Raw genomic sequence first — 18,972 nt, forward strand, 5'->3', positions numbered from 1 at the left:
CCCTCTGTCACACTCAATTAAAATGTCACTGAGACAAATTATTGTTCGACACAACCCAATTTGCCAAAGACTGTGCTCACCACACTATCAGTCACAAATGTACAACAAATGTTCATTCAATGTTCTCCAACAACTGAACTCACAGCAATATCCTATTCACACATCATTCCTGAAAAACTGACCCATGTTGCAAGATGCTATCAAAATATGTACATGTCAGTATTCTAAAACGTGTGAAAATGTCCTTCCATGACACTGTCTCTCTATCACCCCCTCTCTGTCTGTATATCCAACCCATCCCATTTGTTCATGTTTGAACAGATTCCTCACCATCTCTCTCTGGCAGTGCTTTTCACACCCATGGCACCCCTTGTCATGGCACAGTGGAGATATGGAGCTGTCAATGGATGGGAGCCACACATCCTGTCACTTCCAGCATGGGCTGCAAGTTTCCACAGGCTGGGTGGTGATTTAACACAGCGTTATCGAGTGCTACACTAGCGTGGCCTTTACGGATCTACATGCTGGGAGGGTAACTGCTCCAGGATTTCAGAGCAGTTCAGTGGTTTTCACTTCACAGGCCCCCATGCTGGAGAGATACCTGGTCCGGGTTTATAGATCAATGCACTCGCGTGGTCTGCACAAATCCCTGTGCTGGACTGATATCTATTTGACTAGTGAGGCCTGCACAGTGTCCCACTCCTGACAGATTGCCGGGTTGTATTGAGCAGGATACTAGCCTGGTCTGCACAGTACTCCATGCTGAACAGATATTTCATCTGAGTTTGTGGTGTCTGGGCTGGTTTTGTGAGGTGGATTGAGACTGTGAGATAACTGACTACTTCAGCTGATATGGCAATGCCTTTAATTTGTGTTTGCCAGTTGTGTTGAGTTTGGGGAGAGATTTCCACCGCGAGGCTGAGTGGGTCTCACCAAAACTGATGGGCAGAAGGACCTTTGTGATGTGGGTCTTTATGGCTTCATCACATTCCATAACCGACATTCCCCAGAACATTCTGCATCGACATGCCCCGGAACATTCTGTAACCAACATTCCCCGGAACATTCTCTAACTGACATTATTTGTAAACGTTTGGATGTCAGTTAATTGAAAAAAAGGTTAGATCCAGACGGAAAAGATCCTGTTCCAGGGAGAAGGAGATACTGTTTCAAAGTCCCCTCAGGCAGGTAAAGAGGTGAATACATTTTCCCTGTGTCCATGTTTCTTCACAACCGAAAATTGACCACAATTTAGAATAAAAGACAGAAATTTCCAACCTCTGTTTCTCTTCAAGAAAATGGGAGAGAATCCTTCAGGACGGCAATATCTTCACCCTCTGTATCAGGATCTGTAATGAAGTGACCTGTGTCTGCTCTCAAGTGATCGAGTGTGAGGGAATGTTGTAGAAACCATCTGTTCTTGAGGATGTGTGTTTGTATCTTTCAAGAGGGAGAGTTTATTGTATTTTATGTAATTTTTTTTAAATAAGTGACATTATTATTTGGTATTTCAGCTTCCTTTTCTTCAATAAGTCAATGATACGTTTGAAAACGTCACTGGGTCCTTCATCAAACTGGTAACTTTGCATTCAGGATGATGTACAATTTAGAACATAGAACATAGAACAGTACAGCACAGAACAGGCCCTTCAGCCCACGATGTTGTGCCAACCATTGATTCTCATGTATGCACCCTCATATTTCTGTGACCTTATGCATGCCCAGCAGTCTCTTAAATGACCCCAATGACCTTGCTTCCACAACTGCTGCTGGCAACGCATTCCATGCTCTCACAACTCTCTGCGTAAAGAACCCACCTCTGACATCCCCTCTATACTTTCCTCCAACCAGCTTAAAACTATGACCCCTCGCGTTAGCCATTTCTGCCCTGGGATATGGTCTCTGGCTATCAACTTTATCTATGCCTCTCATTATCTTGTATACCTCAATTAGGTCCCCTCTCCCCCTCCTTTTCTCCAATGAAAAAAGTCCGAACTCAGTCAACCTCTCTTCATAAGATAAGCCCTCCAGTCCAGGCAGCATCGTGGTAAACTTCCTCTGAACCCTCTCCAAAGCATCCACATCTTTCCTATAATAGGGCAACCAGAACTGGACGCAGTATTCCAACTGTGGTCTGACCAAAGTTTTACAGAGCTGCAACAAGATCTCACGACTCTTAAACTCAATCCCCCTGTTAATGAAAGCCAAAAGACCATATGCTTTCTTAACAACCCTGTCCACTTGGGTGGCCATTTTAAGGGAACGATGTATCTGCACACCAAGTTCCCTGTGTTTCTCCACACTGCCAAGAATCCCATCCTTAATCCTGTACTCAGCTTTCAAATTCGACCTTCCAAAATGCATAACCTCGCATTTATCCAGGTTGAACTCCATCTGCCACCTCTTAGCCGATCTCTGCATCCTGTCAATGTCCTGCTGCAGCCTACAACAGCCCTCTATACTGTCAACGACACCTCCAACCTTTGTGTCATCTGCAAACATGCTGACCCATCCTTCAATCCCCTCATCCAAGTCATTAATAAAAATTACAAACAGTAGAGGCCCAAGGACAGAGCCCTGTGGAACACTACTCACCACTGACTTCCAGGCAGAATATTTTCCTTCTACTACCACTCGCTGCCTTCTGTTGGCCAGCCAATTCTGTATCCAGACAGCTAAGTTCCCCTGTATCCCATTCCTCCTGACCTTCTGAATGAGCCTACCATGGGGAACATTATCAAATGCCTTACTGAAGTCCATATACACCACATCCACAGCTCGACCCTCATCAACTTTTCTAGTCACATCCTCAAAGAACTCGATAAGTTTTGTGAGGCATGACCTGCCCCTTACAAAGCCGTGTTGACTGCATTTAATCGAGCCATGTTCTTCCAGATGGTCATAAATCCTATCCCTCAGAATCCTTTCTAAAACCTTGCAGACGACAGACGTGAGACTTACTTGTCTGTAATTGCCGGGGATTTCCCTATTTACTTTCTTGAAGAAAGGAATTACATTTGCCTCTCTCCAGTCCTCAGGTACGACTCCAGTGGAGAGCGCGGATGCAAAGATCCTTGCAAGTGGCAAAGCAATTGCATTTCTCGCTTCCCAAAGCAGCCGACGACAAATCTGGTCCGGGCCTGGCGACTTGTCAATCTTAATGTTTGACAAAATTTTCAGCATATCAGCTTCCTCTATCTCTACCCATTCTAGCATGCACACCTGCTCTTCAAAGGTTTCATTCACTACAAAGTTCGTTTCTTTTGTAAAGACAGAAGCAAAAAAAAACTAATTTAGGGCCTCCCCTACCTCCTCAGACTCCAGACACAAGTTGCCTATGCTATCCCTGATCGGCCCTACTCTTTCGTTGACAGTTCTCTTATTCCTCACGTCAGTGTAAAATGCCTTTGTGATTTCCCTAATTCGTTCTGCCATGCCTTTCTCGTGCCCCCTCCTGGCTCTCCTCAGACCATTTTTGAGCTCCTTCCTCGCCTGCGTGTAATCCTCTCGAGCTGAGCTTGACCCTAGCTTCCTTCACCTTATGTAAGCTACCTTCTTCCTTCTTCCTTTTAAATTTATTTATATTCTTTCCTCACAGTTAACATCGTGACGATCTACGTCCTGCTTTATAAAGATTGTGGATTGTCTCCATGTCTCAGACGTTACCTGGGAGCCATGGCAGTGGCGGATCTACTGGTCATTATTCTCGACCTGATATTGAGACACATTCCCATTGTTAATCAGAAACAGTTTTATTTCCTGTTGTACATCCCCGTGTGTAATATCCACGCCATCCTGCTTTATGCAGCCACTGACAGTTCTGTCTGATTCACCGTCACTTTCACCTTTGATCGATTTGTGGCCATTTGTTGCCAGAAGCTGAAAAGTAAATATTGCAGTGAGAAAACGACGGCTGTGGTTCTGGGAACAGTGACTGTGCTGAGCTGTTTAAAGAACATTTTCTGGTATTTTATGCTCACAGCTCACTATTGGCAGGGGAACGACCCCTGGTTTTGTGATGTAACAGACGGTGTTTATTACTCTCGTGCCTGGGTCACAATCGAGTTCCTCCACCACATTCTAACCCCGGCTCTCCCATTTCTCCTGATTCTGCTGCTCAATGTTTTCACCGTCAGACACACTTTAGTGACCAGCGGAGGCGCAGGAGACTCCGGGCTCACACCAATGGGGACGGTCAGTGTGACACAGAAATGAGAAATCGAAAAAAATCCATCATTTTACTGTTTGTGATCTTGGCCAATTTCATCCAGTTATGGTCAATGTTAATGCTGTATTCTGTATGGTCCCGAATGTATAATTTGAGGTTTAACTCTATGTATCTGGATTGGTTTGTGCAGGAACTGGGCTTCATGCTGCAGCTCCTCAGTTGCTGCACAAACACCGCGATTTATGCCGTGACCCAGACTAAGTTCAGGCAGCAGCTGAAGAATGTGCTGAAATATCCCTTTACCCAAATTCATCCATCAATCAAATTCACTCATTAATCAATCCATCCAGGATTTTCTCATTTCAGTTCAATGTTTCAGCAATGAAGCAGCCTGTCGCTATGGTAACAGACTGAGGGTAGTGCTGGTTTATCCAACCTTATCCCACAGGGGGTTACAGGGAAACATGTCAATGTTTCTCTCAACTCACAGGCCAAAGAGAAAAGGTACCATTCCACTGACTGCATCCATAACTTCAATATGTAATTAACGTTCATTAAAAAGTGCCAAGCAGCACAGCAAACTATATTGTTGTTTGTCTCTGTGTTGAAGAAGCTCAGCTGGAGAGAGACCGAGTTGGCCCCAAGGGAATGGAAGGATTTCGGGACTGAGCTCAGGAGTTGGGTTTAAATTACTCTGTTATTGTGTTCACCTCTGCTATGTTTCGCTCCCTGTCCCTCAATTCCGTACCTCGGTCCCTCCCCATACCTTGCTCCTTCGCACCCTCCCCGTCCCTTGCTCCCTTACTGTCCCTTGGTGCCTCCCTCCTTCCTGCCCTGCTCTCCATAACTCCCCAACTCCCTCCCATCCTGCTCCTCGCTCCATCTCTGACTACATTTCGTACCTCACTCCCTCCCCATCCCTAGCTACCCTGCACCCGCCCCCTTCCTCATTCCCAAACCGTCTCTCAGTTCCTCCCTGCCTCCCACCCTACTCCCTGTCCCTCCCTTAGTCCCTCCTTCCCCATCTCTCACTCATTCGCTCTCTGTCCCTTGCTCCCCATCCCTTGCGCCATCACTACCCATCCGTCTCTCCCTGTCCCTCGCTGTCTCCCCATCCCTCACTCCCTCCCTGCCCCTCACTGCATCGCTACCTCACTGCCCCTCACTTTTCCTTCCTGCCTCCCTGTCTCTCCCTGTCCCTCGCTCCCTCTCTCCCTCCCACCCTAAACCCCGTGCGTCCCCGATTCCCTCCATTCCCATCCCTTGGTCTCCCTCCCTTGCACCCCTTCCCGTGCTCCCTCACTCCTTGACCCAGCCTCCCCATCCCTCGTTCTCTCCCCTTCCCACCCCATTTGTCCCTCCCTCAATCCCACCCAATCCCTCGTTCCCTCACTTTCTCCTGGTGCCTCACTCCCTTCCCATGCCTTACTCACTCCCTGTTCCTCACCATGTACCTTTCTGTTGCTCCCTCCCTTCCCAACTCCCTGTCCCTTGCTCCCTCCCTGTCCATCCCTGTGTCTCACTCATTCCCTGTCCCTCACTCCATCCCTGCCCATCCAACCCTCTCTGCCTCCCTGTACATCACACACTCACTGTCCCACGCTCCATCCAAGTCCCTTGCTACTTCCCTTTCTGTCCCTCATTCCCTCCCTCTCTCCCCCTCCATCCCTCGCTCCCTCCATCTCCATCCTTCTCTCCCTCTTGCCTTCCCTGTGTAACTCTGCCCATTGTTATTTGTGGCATAACCATCACATTTCATTTTGTGTTGATTGAGCCTGCGCCTTTAGTAGTGTTAGACATGGTTTTAGTGACCCTGTGACTCTCTGTTCAAAACTTCAGCTTTCTGTTCTCCAAGGAGAGTTTTCCCAAATTTCCCACCTAACTTCATTACAGACATTCCTCATACATGACACCATTCACGTGAATCTGTTCAAAGCTGTTTCCAATCACTTTAAATTCCTGCTTCTGGGCGTTTCACACCTTGAACCGAGCAATAATGCCCCTGGAATTCTCACTCACAGCCAGATTGCATGGGCAAACAACCTGAGACTCTTTTTCTTGATTTGAACAAGCATTATCTTGGCCATGTTGACTGCAATGGTACTACTGCCCCATTCCCAAATCTGGCAAATTGACCTTATTTCAAAAAGATTTTTCTTTGGGTAAGCTCTTTGGGCATTGCGGCAGAAGAGATGCAAGGTAGTTTGTCTCATCCTGGACCCCGCATCTCTCACATGTCATCATTATGTAGTCGCCTAAGCGAAAATCATACCACTAGACCAATGAGGCACGCTCACTTGCCACAAGCAGGGACACAATGGAATAGTGGCACTTTCATTGGCATGTGAATCGAAGCATTCAGATGACGTTTTGGGGACCCAGGTTCGAAACCACTGCAGATGTTGGAATTCAAATAGAATAAATATCTAGAAGTAAGATGCTAATGACGACCGGAAATAGGTTGTTGGAGAAACCGCATCCAGTCCACTAATGCTCTTTCGAAAAGGAAACTGCCGTCTTTTTCCTGGTGGGGCCTACCTGCGACTCCAGACCCAGAGGCAATACGGTTGATCACGTGTCTGAGTAACTGGGGATGGGCAATTAGTGCTGACCCAGCCAATGACGCTGTCATCCTGTGGATGAATATCCTATGAGCGAATTTAAAAAAAAAACTTGCCACACAGATCTTGAACGATCTCGGACTCAACTCAACTTCAACAAAATCAGACCACATCAGTGAAGAATGGAGCAAGATACAGAACTTAACGGATTGGCTGCATTTTACTACATCCACGTGCTTCAGAACTATCTCCCGAGACCAATGAACAGGCAACAGCTCAGATTCGTTTACTCTAAAGCAGCACTGAGTTTTAACAACAGATTCTTCCCATTCTGAACCCCCATCCAAGGAGGGTCTGGTGGCACTATTCCCCCGGGGCCACGCAGTCTCCATTGATGGCTGGAGTAAACAATCTTTCATTGGCAGACCGTGCTGGAGGAGAGCAATACGAATGTACTCTTCAGCTCCCTGCCAAACATGGACTTGCAGGATCGGGGAGCACTGTAGTGGGACTGGAAGCTATGTAAAGTGTGGAATGTTGTGAAAAAGGGAGATCATGCATGCAGAGAAACTAACATTCTGTTGAGAAACTTGTCCAAATTATGACATCTGACACAGCGTGAAAAATTCAGACTTGTTGGGAAGATAGAATCTCTCCAAATCACTGGGATCGTTCTCAATGTCGCAGGAAGGGCACAGCTGACTGATTCAGCATGCGGGGGGCTACTGGAAGAATTCCTGTCTCTCAGACACACTGCATCTGATGTATGTAAATTTTAGCACACGTTCCCCAGCTCACAGAATCATTTTATTATTCAAATAATCCCAGATTGAGAGAGAACGAGGCAGGGCAATTCACCTCGACAGCTCTTGGAGAGAAGTGGGATATGTGACAGCGGACAGTCTCGACTAGTGCATAATTTCAGCATTTACAACCTCGGCCCGTGTGTCAATTAAATCAGTTTGAGAGATTGATTCAAATTCAGAAAGCAGGAAACAGTTGAGACAGTTTATCGCGTGTCTGGAAGCCAGTAAATCCTATCGGCGTCCTTCCTAACGTCTTCATATCCCAGTAAACCCAGCCCGTGTCTTTTATAATGTTTTTATTTCCAAGTCAATGCTATCCATATTTGTTCTGATACCTTATATCCCAGTAAACCCTGACTTGTGAAAGGATGCTGGGCAGCTCAACCCAAATTCAATGCCTCAATTCTCTCGCCGGTGCTGTGCCATCTCATTAGTGCTGCAGGAAGGGTCTTTGCAGCTCCAGCAGCCTCGACATCGGTTGGCTCTGCGTCTCCTCCAGCTTCCTGCGAACACATCAATTTGGAGTAAAGGTATCAATGTATTTTCATTCCACATGGACACAAGTTGCAAACTTTTAGCCCGCCTAGCTGTTCGCTGAGATCATGAATGTCTTACGCTTCGACATAATGCTTCTGCACTATCCCCTGAGCTCCTGACGATTTTAATCTGTAGCAATCTATCAATCTCAGTCTTTTGCAGACATTCATAACCTCTGGAGCCAAGAATTGCAAAGCTTCTTCCCGTTCTGACTTCCCTAAGATCAGTCCACTCTTTATTAAGTATGCCTGGTGTGTGTCCTGAGCTCTGTAGCGCTACTTGCTTTCTGCTTTCCAATCGTCTAACGTATGGTGTTGCGATAGTATAGTTATTAGAGTTTGCGTTATGATCACAATAAGCTGTATAATCGCTGTTGTCCCATTTTTTTCCTCTTAGCATGTTTTAAAGGAACACAGTAAGGGGTCAATTAATATTCGAAGAAGGCACACAGAGAGAGGCGTATGAAATGTGAAATTGTGAAATCAAAACTCATCCTGAGCGGCTTTTATTAAAATGGGCCATTATTTCTTGCAGCATCGGGCTCAGGAAAATGCAGAGAGCGATGTTAAATGAAACAGGTTAAAAAATGTGAGGCTGGATGAACACAGCAGGCCAAGCAGCATCTCAGGAGCACAAAAGCTGACGTTTCGGGCCTAGACCCTTCATCAGAGAGGGGGATGGGGAGAGGGAGCTGGAATAAATAGGGAGAGAGGGGGAGGCGGACCGAAGATGGAGAGTAAAGAAGATAGGTGGAGAGAGTGTAGGTGGGGAGGTAGGGAGGGGATAGGTCAGTCCAGGGAAGACGGACAGGTCAAGGAGGTGGGATGAGGTTAGTAGGTAGCGGGGGGTGCGGCTTGCGGTGGGAGGAAGGGATGGGTGAGAGGAAGAACCGGTTAGGGAGGCAGAGACAGGTTGGACTGGTTTTGGGATGCAGTGGGTGGGGGGGAAGAGCTGGGCTGGTTGTGTGGTGCAGTGAGGGGAGGGGATGAACTGGGCTGGTTTAGGGATGCAGTAGGGGAAGGGGAGATTTTGAAACTGGTGAAGTCCACATTGATACCATATGGCTGCAGGGTTCCCAGGCGGAATATGAGTTGACTTCGTTCCAAAAGGCCAGGTTTATGGGGTTCTGCAATGATCAGCTCATTTGTGAGTTTTGCCTTATTTTAGGATTTTGGAGTCGTCTGCCCCGTTCTCAATTCCGTGTCATTAACAAATCCCCAGGAAAAGGGGTGGTCCCAGGGCTCACCCCTGATTTCTTGTTTTCAGCTTTGTCAAATCTCCGAGCAGCTTTCTGAAAATGCAGCTCCGCTAAATGAGGTTGAACGATGTGAAGTCGGGATGGGGCAGAGCTACTGTTGCAGGGAACACGGCAAGGGAATCACTCAAAGGGAAAACAAATGCTTCAGAATGCACGCAATCCGACTCTGATGTTTCGGGAATGTCGTGATTATGCGTGAAATCCGAGTTTGAACAGGATGTGGGAAGTTACAAAAGGCTATGCTTACACAGCCGCGTAAATGTTACAGAACATTCATGATGGCCTTTTGGCATCATCCTCGAATGCACGTGCCACACACCAGATGAAAAGCCCAATAACTGTCTGAAAGCCCAGTACTCTATGCTAGCAGAATGGTGCAGTGCGAGCATGCTGCGTCCCTTAGGTTAACAATCACTAGATCGGAACGACTCTATGAATTTTAGGAGCTCCATGTTGTGGTGTATATGTATTGATCGCTGCCAGTGTCCTTCCCGCACAGAGCTGCAGCATACTGCATTTTGATCAACTTCCGTAACGCCATGTGTCAGAAATAATTGTCTCATATTGATACACATCAACTGCAGTGTGTTCCATGCGCACGACACATTGTAGGAATTGTCCACGCTGTTTCAGACAGCAGCGCTCTCACAGTGAAATAACAAGTGATGAACTACAAGACGGTCAGTATGTCGGAGACAGCATCATGGCACAGGCACAGTTCAGCATTATTTGGACAGTTGTCAATGATTGTAAATATCTCAGAGATACAAGCGACAGACTGTCCCCGGGGACTTGATGGGCTGAACGGCTTCTTCCTGCACGGGAATGATGCCATGGGTTTATGACGTCACTTTCCCTGTCTCTTGTGATGTGGAGATGCCGGTGAAAAGTGTCACTTCACCTGATGGAGGAGCAGCGCTTTCAAAGTGTGTGATTTCACATAACAATGTTGGACTATATCCTCAAAGCTGCTCAGAGATTTGACACTACTGAAACAATAGCTCATTTTTAACCTTCCCTTCTACTTTGAACTGTCTGCAGCTCCACAGCTCAGGGACATTGGGGATGACTCTCAGTGAGTGAGTGTTTCACTTGGATTCTCTTAATCAGGGACAGTTGGTGTCAGATATTAATCCCTGCCCGGTCGTAACAAAGAAACCAACGTCCGCATTGCAAAAGACTTTCTGCAAGATTGCTGTGTGAAGTTGAATCCTGAAAACCAAACAGGCTGCAAAGAAAGATCCCGTATTAAGTTTCTGAGGGAATAGTTTCCAGTTTTGACATCTCTCTTTTCCAGCAGCTCTGCTTCCTTCTCTCTGCCCCTGATGAATGTCATTTGATGAAAGTTTCCAATCGTGCTTCATAATTTATTGATGTCTGTTCCTGCCTCTTCTGCATCTTGACCCTTTCAGTGTTCAAGAAGGAGCAGCAAAATGTATACCATCTCCAAGCACTGCCTGCCCGTGGAGGGAAATGTTTTGATCCGTCTGCCATTGAAGACAGCCCGGTTTTGGGGGAAAGAAGCAAACAGCAGCAGCCCGGGACCATGGGGAAGAATGGGAAAAAGCTGTTCATTTTGTCTTTCTCTGCCCGAACTGAGATTTTTTAAAATGTAAGCGGCCAGTTCAAAGATGTTATTACACATCTCTGCAGCATATAGAACTTGAAACTGGTCTCCAACATCCAAAGATCACTGTATGAGGGTCAACTAGATTACAACAGAAAGTTGATGCTGGATGAAACTGTTGTTGGTGTAGAAGTGTGAGGGTCATTGATGAGGCCGTGACAGGTCCTGTGTTTAAATCCTGCTAGAGCCCTTCTTACATGCAGCTGCCTTCTCTCTTCGCTGTTTGACTTTGTGCGTCCCTGTATTGAATTCTATCAAATGATTAATTTATTAATTGAGACATGTCCATCATCTCTCATTATTCTGAACTCTGTGGAGCACAAACTGATTTTACTTGCGTACTTCTGGAACACAGTCCTCTCATCCCTGAGATGAATCGAATGGATATTCCCGATGCGACCTCAAAGGCAATTAATTCGTTCTCCAGTTTAGGGAAATCATTACTGCGACAACCTGCATTTGTGTGTTCATTACACCCAAGGCAATTGCAACAAGACTTTCAAATTCAGCTGTTACAATCTGATTCCAGCAAAGGTTGACCTAAACGGTGTTGTTTGCCTGTGCATTGTTTGCCTGTCCTGTAACGCATACAATGACATTCAAATTTGTCTGAGCACACCGTTCAAAATATTTCAAACAATCTGACTCGTTCGCATGAAACCGATAAAATGCTGTATTTCGGCAACACCTGGGCACTGCAAAGATGTTGTGACTTGTGGAAAACCCCTGGTCTCATAAACTGGAAATAATAATTTTATTCCGCGATTCTACTCAACATCGGTTGTCAATTGGTGAAACGAAGTGGGTGCCTTTGCCAATTGTTGGACTTTAGACACTTGTCATTCTAATGCTGCTCCATTTAAAGCAGTCCTTTCTTTTTCAGTCATGGTACCACAATAATCTTTGGTGATTCGAATGATGATATAAATTGGGCAAGCCAGATTGACAAATGAAGTTTGAATGGTGATTCGATGAGGTGTTGTTGGGGCAGTTCATTAGAACAGTACTTTCCAGAAGTAACAAGAGAACTCGATGTCCTGTCAAATGCAGTTGCACAGGATTCATTATTGACCTCATAGTGAAGATGCCTCCAGATAGCAATGATTACACTGCGACCGAGACTTATACTTAAGTTGAGGAAAAGAAGTTTGGTCCGAAGGTGAGAGCTTAAAACTTAAGTGAGGAAAATGCTAACAGTGCGAAGATAGGGTTGGCTGAAATGAAATGGAAAATCAGGTTTAAGAGATTGGTCATTAAATTTGTAATGGCAAGCATTTAAAGAGGTAGCTCAGCATGCTCGATAAAACTACACTCCAGGCAGAAAACCTTAATGAAAATGGAGCACCATCAATGTCTAAGGAAGGAATGTAAAGATAAGATGAACTTGAAATAAGAAGTGTTGATTTCGATAATGGCATTCATATTCAGACATATACACACAGGTTACAATATTTTGGGAAGCACGTTATATATGCCACATTTTCTTCTGTGCTTTCAGTTCTGAAGAAGAGTCGTACTCTTCTTTCAAAATGGCACTGACGCCGTGTGACTCTTTACGACATCCCCCGAGCAGGTCTACCTCTCACATTTTTAATTACATTCCGCACTTTCAAACATAAATCTAAATCTGTTAATTAACTAGTAATGCTGTTTTAAATTGACTTTCTGGTTTAAGGAGCTACGGTCATCCAGATCCAAGTACTGACAACACTTGACTCACATGATCTTGCTGATCTTGCGAACGTTGATCTCACCTCATGAACACCCTGTGCAGTGTGACCTACATGCCTCTGTCTCCATATTTTTACAGGGTCCGATCTGTACATCCTTGCTTCCTATGATCTGCTTCTCCAGCTCGTAAACAAAGTTTTTCACTGTAGACCGGTACACATGACAATCAATCAAAACATCCATCATATCTACAGATGACGACAGTCGTGCTGCATTCCTCCAGAAATTTCTGCTTTTGCTCAGAAAACTTTGTTCAATTCTGATTGCTAGACTCCAACAACGGTGTAAGTGTACTAGCGGGCTTCCAGAACAGATTCACTAGATATTGCCTGGGGTGGAATATTTCATCTGTGAAAATAAACAAGCTAGACTGGACTTGTTTTACTGAGGGCAGAGATAGCTCAATGGGGAGCGGATTAACGTGGACAAAATTATGAAGATGATACATTCAGGATATTTGACTGAACTCAATCTTGTTGTCAAGGATGAATGACCATCGATAATGATTAAAAGCAAGGACCAGAAGGTTTGGAGGAGATTTAAGGAAGATGTGATTAGCATTCACCAGCTGAAGGCATGGTTAAGCTGAGAATCATCAGAAAATATTCGGGGTGTTTAGATGATCACGTGAAGTGCCAGATCACACAGGGATAGTGTGGCAAGTGTTACGAGGACAAACAGATGTAAAAGCAGACGTTGCTGGAAAAGCTGGGCAGATCTGGCAGCACCTGTGAAGAAAAATCAAAATTACGTTTCACGCCCGGTGACTTTCTTTCCGAAGAAAACAAATGTTTGATAAAAGACAAGGAAGATAATGTTCCAAAGCCAACTTTCCGTAGTTCTACAATCATTATCGAGTGGGGCGCTGTGGCAACAATGGGAAATGCATTGGAATTCAATGGATTTATTTGTCTTACCGCTGAAAAGTTGTGGGTTCAAATTCTACCAGAGTCAGGTTTAAGAGATAGCAGGAACTGCCAATGTTGGAGAAATCTGAGATTATAAGGTGTACAGCTGGATGAATGCAGCATCAGATGACCAGGAAGGCTAACATTTTAGGTCTGGACTCTTCCCCAAAAATGGGGGAATGGTAGGCGATTCTGAAATACAGGGGGAGGTGGATGGAAGATGGATAACGGAGCAGAGAAATTGTGCAAAGCAGCAGGTACTTTGCCTTGTGATTAGTGAAATGGTAAACAACTCAATTCAAAAAAGTAATTACTTTCATGTTTCAGCAGAAATCAAGAAGTGTCCAGGCCTGAAATGTAAGCTATCCTGCTCCTCTGATGCTGCTTGTTCTGCCATGTTCATCCAGCTCTACAGCTTATCAAATTTTATTTCAATGTTTGACAGAAGTCAATGGCCTGCAAAAGCAGATTCATTGTCACTCCAGTCTCCACTTCTGACCAGATAATGTTCGTCAGATTTTCAGGTTCAGCTTTCAGGGAATAATACCGAATAATCAGACCAGAATCAATTGTTCACTGGCCCAACCTGCAATGTTTGTGGAGGAGCCCAACTGGTTTGCAATACGAACTTTCCTTCCCACAGTTGATATTTTATTTTTGATGGCAGAGATTGACAAATATCTGGATTCCCAATGGCACATAGAGTTGTGTGCATGGGTTGGGAGAATTCGTTGAAGTGTTAGATCAGCCATGGCTGTATCGAATAGTGAGGTTTGTTCTCATTTTTCAGTGATGTTTCTGGGGGAGAGTTTTAATCAATAAAGGGCTTAAGATAATGTGAATCGCCACCACCAGATATTAATCCATCTACTTTACTGCACTTCTTGCAGAGCTGAAATGTTTTAGGTTCAAATCAAACAGTGGAAGATTGTTAGGAAAAAAAAATCAGCATCTCTGCCTGTCTGCATTGATTACCTTATTTGCGAGAATTGTGTAATTTAGGATTTTGGGATTATCCACTGTGTACAAAAGTGAGGGTCATTAATATCTGTCCAGAAGAGAGGTGGTCGAATGACTGACGCCTGGGAACAGAACTGTGCACTCTCCCCGAGTCTCAGAAGTAATTCCTCACAGATAATGTCACATCCCCAGTTTCGTGGGGCTTTTCATTCCATCGATTTCAATTCTTCACCAACCTTGATTCAACAGATTTGTTACTGTGTAATTTCTCTGTTGACTTGCTCGTCAGGCTGGCTTGTTTTGGGCTTGACATTTAGTCACCATGATAGGTGATATCGTCATTGGAGCATGGGAATTCCTATAAGCTTGGTTCTCCACCAGTAATGCAAGAAACAAACATGTAGAGTTGGACCCTATATACAAACCCATACAAACCAAAACCAAAAATGACACTACTCACCATAGTGGACCAGACAGTATAAATACCAAGCAGAGTACAATAACATTGCTACATTGGAGGCTCCACCAATGATATCATTTATCATGGTGGCGAAATGTCTAAATAAAAACAAACCAGCTCAGTGAGCAAGTCTACAACCTCACCCACAACCCAAGCTACAGATTTTTGCTGAAATTTTAAAGCAATTTCTTTCTTTGTGTTTAGTTGTTTATCATTTCATTAACAACAGGGAGAAGTATTTGGTGCTCTGCATAATTTGGTCAAAAGTTTTCAAAAACAAGTCAAACCATCTCAGCAGTTTCCTGCTATCTGTAACAGAGTCAATCTCTCAACATGATTTTATTGTCATGGGGGCAAGTTATGGGGGTAAATTATGAAAAATGTGCCAGTAGAGACTGTCCGCTCTAACATATTCCGTTTTCTCACCAGGAGTGTCATGATGATGGTCTGAAGTGTGTTCTCCCATTCGCAGTCACTCTGGGGTGGTTTGAAGATTAAAGCTATTCTCTGAGTTGGGAACAATGTGGTGAAGTTTATACCCATCAGGCACAGTGTTCCTGAGGGACAGAGCTCGCTGTAGTAACACTCCAATCTGATTCAGGCTGCAGCGACCTCCCTTTGGCATCGAGAAGCACACAGATACAGGTCACCCAAATTGAGAGAGATTCTCTTTTTCTGAGCAGCTCTGCACTTTTAACACTGTATCAGATGCAATAATTTGGACAAGGTTCCCAAAAAGAATGTTAGATTCTGTGCATGTGCAATCTCCCTTTTGCACAGCCTTCCGCACTTTTCATACCTCCCACTCCCAACATTTCCCTCCCCTGCTCCACAAGCCCGTGTTTAACAGGGAGCAGGAGAGCGCATTTGTGCTGTTCTCCCACAGCACTGCCTACCAATGGAATATGGCTCATTCCAGTCACCAATGGAGAGTGTCCCTCCTGGCGGAAGGGAGCTAACAAAGCCTCTTGTGAGCAGGTAGTCAGAATGGGGAAAGGCTGTTATTAAAACGAGGGGCTGCTTTTACATCCCGAAGCAACAAGAATATCCTTGTTTGACAAGAAAACCCACCTTATTTGGTGCTAACGGCGCTGCACTGCTGCTGGTTCATTGGTCCAAGGGTATGATTCCTGTTTCATGTGGATAATGTAACAAGGAGCAGCTCTGGGGTTCTAATAGGCAGCGATTTTGGGCGTTCAGTGTCTTGCTCCATTCTTCACTTATGGGGTCTAGTTTCGCTGGGATTGAATTTGAAATCCCTCAGTCTCTTTGTGGTGAATATATTGCATATGGACAAGCAGGAAGCAAGTTTAAAAGAACACCTGCCCGTACTCAATGGACCTTATTACAGGTGGTGTAAAGTCCAGCATAAACACGACTCTTTTTATCTTCTATGTTCTAAAATGCCAGTTCCCTCAAAACTGTGATCAGAGGCAATGGGAACTGCAGATGCTGGAGAATCCGAGATAACAAAGTGAGAAGCTGGATGAACTCAGCAAGCCAAGCAGCATCTTAGGTGCACAAAAGTTGACGTTTCGGGCCTAGACCCTTCAGCAGAAAAAAAAACTTTTCTGATCAAGTGTCTCGGCCCAAAACGTCAACTTTTATGGTCCTAAGACGCTGCTTGGCCTGTTGTGTTCATCCAGCTCCACACTTCGTTATCCCTCAAAACAGTTTCTTTGTCTGCTTCATCCAAATACTCGCCCCATCAAATCTCCTTTTAATTCTGCATGCTCGAAACAGAACAATCCCGGCCACTGGAACCTACCCACAAAACTGTACACTCTCATCCCTGGGCAGGATGAAGAAACTCAATTGTGGTGAAATTTTTTTTTGGGGGGTCAGGGGGAGAAATCATTTGGGAGGTGGAAAGATGGAAAAGAACATAAACAAAAACCCAGTCTTCAGCTTAGTGAATCTTCCAAATCTTTTTGTGAACCAAGTGGAAGAAATTGATGTAACCCACCAATGGTGAGAAACCAGTACCGGGAAAGGGGCAAACAGCACTGGCACGGCAGCAGGGAGACAGAATGCGAGGAAAATGCTTTTGATACAATTTGCTGCTTCGAATTCCGAGAACAATGTGGGAGGTGCTCGCTCTGAGCAAGTCTCAGTTGGTTCACCAGTGGGCAAGTGAGTACGAGAATGGCTCATTGGTCAAGGAGTATGAATCTCACTAAAATGCACTTTCAGCATGTTAGAAGTCCTGGGTTCAATACTAAACTGAGTCCAGGTTTTCCAATTCACTTTTGCCACAAAGGCCGATCAGCTTTCTGTCCAACCAGCTTTGTTAAATGATGTTGAATTGCCTGAATTGTGGATGAGGCCGAAGTACCATTGTAGTGAATAAGTCAAATGGAAACACTCGCTCAAAGTCAAAACTAGAGTTTCAGTTTTTTCTCCAATGCAATTTGATTCTGAATGAATCCACCAGCTGCATTATTACTCAGTTCTGGGAGTTAAACTTTCGGAAGCAAAGATGTGAAGTGATTGGAGACAGCGCTGAACAGATTGACTCGAATGATGCCGTGGATGAGGCAAGTCAGCAATGAAGATAAATTGGAAACTTGGGAAAGCTCCTTGGAGAACAGATAACTGAAAACCAGTCTGTTTGAAACTTTGAACAGAGTGAGAGGTACTGTAAATCACTGCCCGAAATTATCAAAGTTGCAGATTCATTTGACACAAAAGGAAATCTGCTGGTTATTTTTAAAGTAACAGTGTGCACTGTAACATGGAGAAGGAAGGAGAATAACATTAAAAGAGACACTCATTTACTCATTGTGGAGAGCGGCCACTGCTCAGGTGGGCTGCATGGTATCCGTCTGCGTTGAGACACATTTTGTGATTCTGAGTGAAATCAGAGTTCGACCAACAGAATGTGGGAATTTAGACAAAGGTAATGTTTCCATAGGCGAGACTCAATTGTGCACAGAGTATCACACATCAACAATAAAATCTTTTGAATTCATTCTTGAAGTTACATATCCCACGCCAAATGAAAAGAAGCAGGCTCCCCTCAGAGGAAAAGTGGCAGTACAGGAATGTGCTGAGCTCATGAGCCAGGAGTCTGTTGGATCAAAACGGTCCTCTGTTATTCATTGTGGATAGCTGATATTTTGTTCTATGCCTTGCGTCATGAGCACATTTCGGTTTTATGCATCTGAAATGCATCTTTCGAATTGATGCACAGGTGGGGTGATGCTCTCGTCAAGGTATGAATCATCTCTTCCTGCTCTGAACTGAGTTGTAAAGCCTTTCACACGAGATGGGATTAACTGATGAACTTGAAACATATTTCTTCCTGTTTCTTTTCCATGCCCTGCAATATTTATCCACCCTGTTTCAGACATGAATAACAAAAGCAGAAATAGTTGTTGGAAATTTTCAGCATCTCTGGTAGCATCTGTGCAGAAAAAAGAGACTTAATATTTTGGGTTCTGGGACCTTTCCTCAGTTTTAACCCGAGACAGTAACTCTGTTTTTTTTTTCTTCTCAGATGCTGCCAGACCTGCTGAGCTTTTCCAACAACTTTGTTTTTGTTCATGATTTTGTGATTTTGGGTGTAATCAGAGTTGGACGAAGAAAATGTTGGAACTTGGCAAAGGTTATGTTTCCAAAGGCAGAGCCGTGATAAGCTGATGTTGTTTCGTAGATGTACAGCAACAAGGTACAACGCCAAGTCTGATGCTAACAAGACTTTGTTTTGAGGCGTTGAACTGCAGTGAAGAGTCTGCACGAATAAAGCCATCGTTCAACTTGTCTGATTCCAGACCCCTAGCTAGAAATGACCCGAGAATTCTCTCTGAATTTGTTTGTGGTCTTGAGTAGAAGAGACCATGATTCAAAGAATGAAAGTTTGCCAGATTAGGTCATAAACTAGTGCAGTGACTGTGAATAAATCGACGCCGAGTTCCAGCTGAGATGTCGGAGACAGAGAAGCAGGCACCTAAAGA

This window comes from Stegostoma tigrinum, unplaced genomic scaffold, assembly GCF_030684315.1.
Source record: "Stegostoma tigrinum isolate sSteTig4 unplaced genomic scaffold, sSteTig4.hap1 scaffold_232, whole genome shotgun sequence".
Taxonomy (NCBI): domain Eukaryota; kingdom Metazoa; phylum Chordata; class Chondrichthyes; order Orectolobiformes; family Stegostomatidae; genus Stegostoma; species Stegostoma tigrinum.